General features: G+C 36.4%; 1 long non-coding RNA gene across 1 annotated transcript; it reads right to left on the bottom strand.

The window, feature by feature from the left end:
• Positions 1-36: 36 nt before the first annotated feature.
• Positions 37-4,092, bottom strand: LOC115034676. The gene is made up of 3 exons (XR_003839998.1): positions 2,398-4,092; positions 671-2,323; positions 37-596 (listed from the first exon to the last, which is right to left on the bottom strand). It is a non-coding gene; the product is annotated as an uncharacterized LOC115034676 (long non-coding RNA).
• Between the last annotated feature and the right edge of the window lie 1,494 nt (positions 4,093-5,586).

Below are 5,586 nucleotides of genomic sequence, written 5' to 3' on the forward strand. Positions count from 1 at the left end.
CATTTTAATAGTTTTTGTATATAAGACACGAAGCTGCTTGAGATAACTAGTTATTGTCGTAGAGGTCAAATGTTATCGGAAAGAGTTAATCGCTCAGGTACACAGTGTATTGAGGTTGGTTTGGATTGTAATGATTTTGATATTCAATAGGGTTAACTCACTTATCCAGGTATTGAATGACTAGTTGATCTTCCTGAAGCATATCTGACCAATGTTGCGGTGGTTTTTCGGCTTTTTCAATAGCTGATGAAACGTACTTGAAGACCCGACTTATGATGGCGACATAGTTCAGTACGGCCCTTTCCTGATTTGGGTGGCTTTGTTTTAACAGATCACGATACAAAATGAGCATTTTGTGGTTTTTGGGTAATTTGTCATGGAATCCTTTTACTTTTAGAACTGTTTTGAGGTGTTTTGGCACAACGACTGTTGCCTCCAAGCCAGTCTCGTCATTGTCAAGTAAATGTCTGGAAAAAATTATTAAAATTTTTAAGTATAAGGTTTTTTCGTGTACATTTATTGAAACTCACGAATCAGTAGCCGTACTAGGTCCATCTGCGACATGTTGAGTTGTTCTTAATCGTTTGTCTTGAACTCTGAAAACCAATTGAGTGATATAAGTATTTTTACAAACATAAAACGGAATATTATCTACTTGAGAGATACTTACCGCTGTACATTGGACACTTATTGATTTTTGTCTTGTTTTCCGTGGATCGACAAGTGACGTATTATGTGTCCAATTGAGTCTTCCAACCGGTTTACTAACGAGCCGTTTGCCTTTGCCGAGTTCTGACAACGACTTGGCAACGAATCCCCATTCAAAGGGAAACTGGTGATCGCGGTCTCGTATAAGGATATGATATGTTTTTTGTACGTCTGGATCGTCAATGGCGTTGCGTTGTATGCCAATCGTCTATGAAAAAAAAATTAATGAAATACATTGTATACAAATTATCATCAAGTTGTATGTATGAGAGGTTAGTATATGTTTATTTTAGACTCACTTGTCAAAGTAGTCGATAACTAGTTGATATTGAAAGAGCATATCTGACCAATGTTGGGCCGGTGTTCCTGCATTACTCAATATGTTATCAACGTAGTAAAATATTCGACGGATGCTTCCTAGGTAGTTTTGCAAGACGTTGGATTTATACCTATCTTTTATCGCATCCCGGAAAAGCACGATTAATGAATGATTGTCAGATAATTTCTCTTGAAGCCCAGCGGCTTTCAGCACGCGTAACGTTTGGTTACGGGCCAATTTTGGAGTCTGCTCATCTAACCGTTGATTTTGCACACTGGGTTCTGTTTCAACTGAGGGTTCCCTTAAAATATTGGCAATAATTGGTACCGGTTCATCGACAATCATGGATACAGAGCTTTCCGGCGTAAGGTGTGTTGAAATAAGGTCTATAGGATCTAATACACTGGTTATATCACACATACTGTTTACAGAACTTTCGGGTGTAATGTGTGATGATATATGTTCTGTAGGATCTACTACACCAGGTATGTTCCATTTACCATGCACGAGGTATAAGTTGGCCAAGCATACACATTATACAAAAATAACGATACAATTAACAAATATATTTTATAAACAATCCGACCCCTTTATAATAGTTAGATAGCACTTCCATCGAGTGGTTAATACGACTTAACACTAAAGGGCACGGTTGTGTGGGAGACGCAGGAATTTTGGGAAATCGATATCTGAAAAAGAAAACATTTTAATAGTTTTTGTATATAAGACACGAAGCTGCTTAAGATAACTAGTTATTGTCGTAGAGGTCAAATGTTATCGGAAAGAGTTAATCGCTCAGGTACACAGTGTATTGAGGTTGGTTTGGATTGTAATGATTTTGGTATTCAATAGGGTCAACTCACTTATCCAGGTATTGAATGACTAGTTGATCTTCCTGAAGCATATCTGACCAATGTTGCGGTGGTTTTTCGGCTTTTTCCATAGCTGATGAAACGTACTCGAAGACCCGACTTATGATGGCGACATAGTTCAGTACGGCCCTTTCCTGATTTGGGTGGCTTTGTTTTAACAGATCACGATACAAAATGAGCATTTTGTGGTTTTTGGGTAATTTGTCATGGAATCCTTTTACTTTTAGAACTGTTTTGATGTGTTTTGGCACAACGACTCTTGCCTCCAAGACAGTCTCGTCATTGTCAGGTAAATTTCTGGAAAATTATTAAAATTTTTAAGTATAAGGTTTTTTCGTGTACATTTATTGAAACTCACGAATCAGTAGCCGTACTAGGTCCATCTGCGACATGTTGAGTTGTTCTTAATCGTTTGTCTTGAACTCTGAAAACCAATTCAGTGATATAAGTATTTTTACAAATATAAAACGGAATATTATCTACTTGAGAGATACTTACCGCTGTACATTGGACACTTATTGATTTTTGTCTTGTTTTCCGTGGATCGACAAGTGACGTATTATGTGTCCAATTGAGTCTTCCAACCGGTTTACTAACGAGCCGTTTGCCTTTGCCGAGTTCTGACAACGACTTGGCAACGAATCCCCATTCAAAGGGAAACTGGTGATCGCGGTCTCGTATAAGGATATGATATGTTTTTTGTACGTCTGGATCGTCAATGGCGTTGCGTTGTATGCCAATCGTCTATGAAAAAAAAATTAATGAAATACATTGTATACAAATTATCATCAAGTTGTATGTATGAGAGGTTAGTATATGTTTATTTTAGACTCACTTGTCAAAGTAGTCGATAACTAGTTGATATTGAAAGAGCATATCTGACCAATGTTGGGCCGGTGTTCCTGCATTACTCAATATGTTATCAACGTAGTAAAATATTCGACGGATGCTTCCTAGGTAGTTTTGCAAGACGTTGGATTTATACCTATCTTTTATCGCATCCCGGAAAAGCACGATTAATGAATGATTGTCAGATAATTTCTCTTGAAGCCCAGCGGCTTTCAGCACGCGTAACGTTTGGTTACGGGCCAATTTTGGAGTCTGCTCATCTAACCGTTGATTTTGCACACTGGGTTCTGTTTCAACTGAGGGTTCCCTTAAAATATTGGCAATAATTGGTACCGGTTCATCGACAATCATGGATACAGAGCTTTCCGGCGTAAGGTGTGTTGAAATAAGGTCTATAGGATCTAATACACTGGTTATATCACACATACTGTTTACAGAACTTTCGGGTGTAATGTGTGATGATATATGTTCTGTAGGATCTACTACACCAGGTATGTTCCATTTACCATGCACGAGGTATAAGTTGGCCAAGCATACACATTATACAAAAATAACGATACAATTAACAAATATATTTTATAAACAATCCGACCCCTTTATAATAGTTAGATAGCACTTCCATCGAGTGGTTAATACGACTTAACACTAAAGGGCACGGTTGTGTGGGAGACGCAGGAATTTTGGGAAATCGATATCTGAAAAAGAAAACATTTTAATAGTTTTTGTATATAAGACACGAAGCTGCTTAAGATAACTAGTTATTGTCGTAGAGGTCAAATGTTATCGGAAAGAGTTAATCGCTCAGGTACACAGTGTATTGAGGTTGGTTTGGATTGTAATGATTTTGGTATTCAATAGGGTCAACTCACTTATCCAGGTATTGAATGACTAGTTGATCTTCCTGAAGCATATCTGACCAATGTTGCGGTGGTTTTTCGGCTTTTTCCATAGCTGATGAAACGTACTCGAAGACCCGACTTATGATGGCGACATAGTTCAGTACGGCCCTTTCCTGATTTGGGTGGCTTTGTTTTAACAGATCACGATACAAAATGAGCATTTTGTGGTTTTTGGGTAATTTGTCATGGAATCCTTTTACTTTTAGAACTGTTTTGATGTGTTTTGGCACAACGACTCTTGCCTCCAAGACAGTCTCGTCATTGTCAGGTAAATTTCTGGAAAATTATTAAAATTTTTAAGTATAAGGTTTTTTCGTGTACATTTATTGAAACTCACGAATCAGTAGCCGTACTAGGTCCATCTGCGACATGTTGAGTTGTTCTTAATCGTTTGTCTTGAACTCTGAAAACCAATTCAGTGATATAAGTATTTTTACAAATATAAAACGGAATATATCTACTTGAGAGATACTTACCGCTGTACATGGACACTTATTGATTTTTGTCTTGTTTTCCGTGGATCGACAAGTGACGTATTATGTGTCCAATTGAGTCTTCCAACCGGTTTACTAACGAGCCGTTTGCCTTTGCCGAGTTCTGACAACGACTTGGCAACGAATCCCCATTCACAGGGAAACTGGTGATCGCGGTCTCGTATAAGGATATGATATGTTTTTTGTACGTCTGGATCGTCAATTGCATATCGTCCGCTTCAAATACGGACCTCGATTGTGTTTTAAAATATGCTCTGTTTTGTATGTTATCCGTATTTGGTAGAATATATGTAGCCTCTAATTTTATATTGCACATTTTATATTTGTTTAACTGCATCATCGATTATTTCATACAAACCCGGCTTTGAAATTTCTAAAAACTCCCCCGCGTCTATAATTTTATCTAAATTCTTCTTATAAAATTCTGTACATAACCCTTTAAAAGCAGACTTTGTTTTTACGAATTTCGTGCACGTAGTCTTATTCATTCGGATACGTTTATTATTAACCATTGATTTAGAATTTTCGTTATATTCTCGTTTACCTAAATAAAAAATAAAAACTACCTTAAAATTGAACTGAGGATATAACGCTTTGTTTTATTATGTTTTACTGCCTTTATTTTTTTATTTAGGAGTATGCCTTACGATTTAATAAGAAAATTATTAAAATGACTACACCTATTTAATAAAAAAAATCTTACCTTGATTCTAGCAAATATAGTCGTCTTCAATCATAGAAATCAAATTATCATATCCATCATTACACCATTATTCGTTTGTTGTGTCGTCTTGTACGTTTGACTGAGGTTCACTTTGGGTTTGATGAGACGACCCAGCTCCCATGTTAGGCACAAAGATCTGTGGTGCGATCTCCGTCTGATCGGGTTGATGGTTTGATGCGATGACTGGCGGAATAATTCCGACATCAATACCTCTACGAGGTGTAGGAACATTATCAATTCCTTGTAAAATAAATTAATAATTGTTAGAAAAAAATTCTAAATGTATAGTTAAATTTATTTATTTTTATGAAATATCGTGTACGTACCATGGAAGTTTTTAATGTGACGTAATAAATTGTCCGCCCGAACGAACGATGTTTTACACACGTTGCAGATAATTTTATGTGTACTATGAGATTTTTCATGACGTTTCAAACTATCTTTGCGAGTAAACGACGATGAACACTTATCACAATTATACTCCATATTATTATTGTTTATGATAAAGGTAGAAAATTTATCGAAAAATATAACAAGTATATTAATTTTATAAAAAACGTTGTTGATGTGCTGTAGGAAATCCGGAGACTGTTGATCTGAATTTTGACTATTGTCCATGGGTATTTCGGCAAGACGTCGGTGATACTCATCTCCTCCATACCTCGGAGTACTAGGAGATGAATTATTTGACATCTAAAAATCGGATTATATGTAATTAATA

The sequence above is a fragment of the Acyrthosiphon pisum genome, chromosome X (genome assembly GCF_005508785.2).
Source record: "Acyrthosiphon pisum isolate AL4f chromosome X, pea_aphid_22Mar2018_4r6ur, whole genome shotgun sequence".
Classification (NCBI taxonomy): domain Eukaryota; kingdom Metazoa; phylum Arthropoda; class Insecta; order Hemiptera; family Aphididae; genus Acyrthosiphon; species Acyrthosiphon pisum.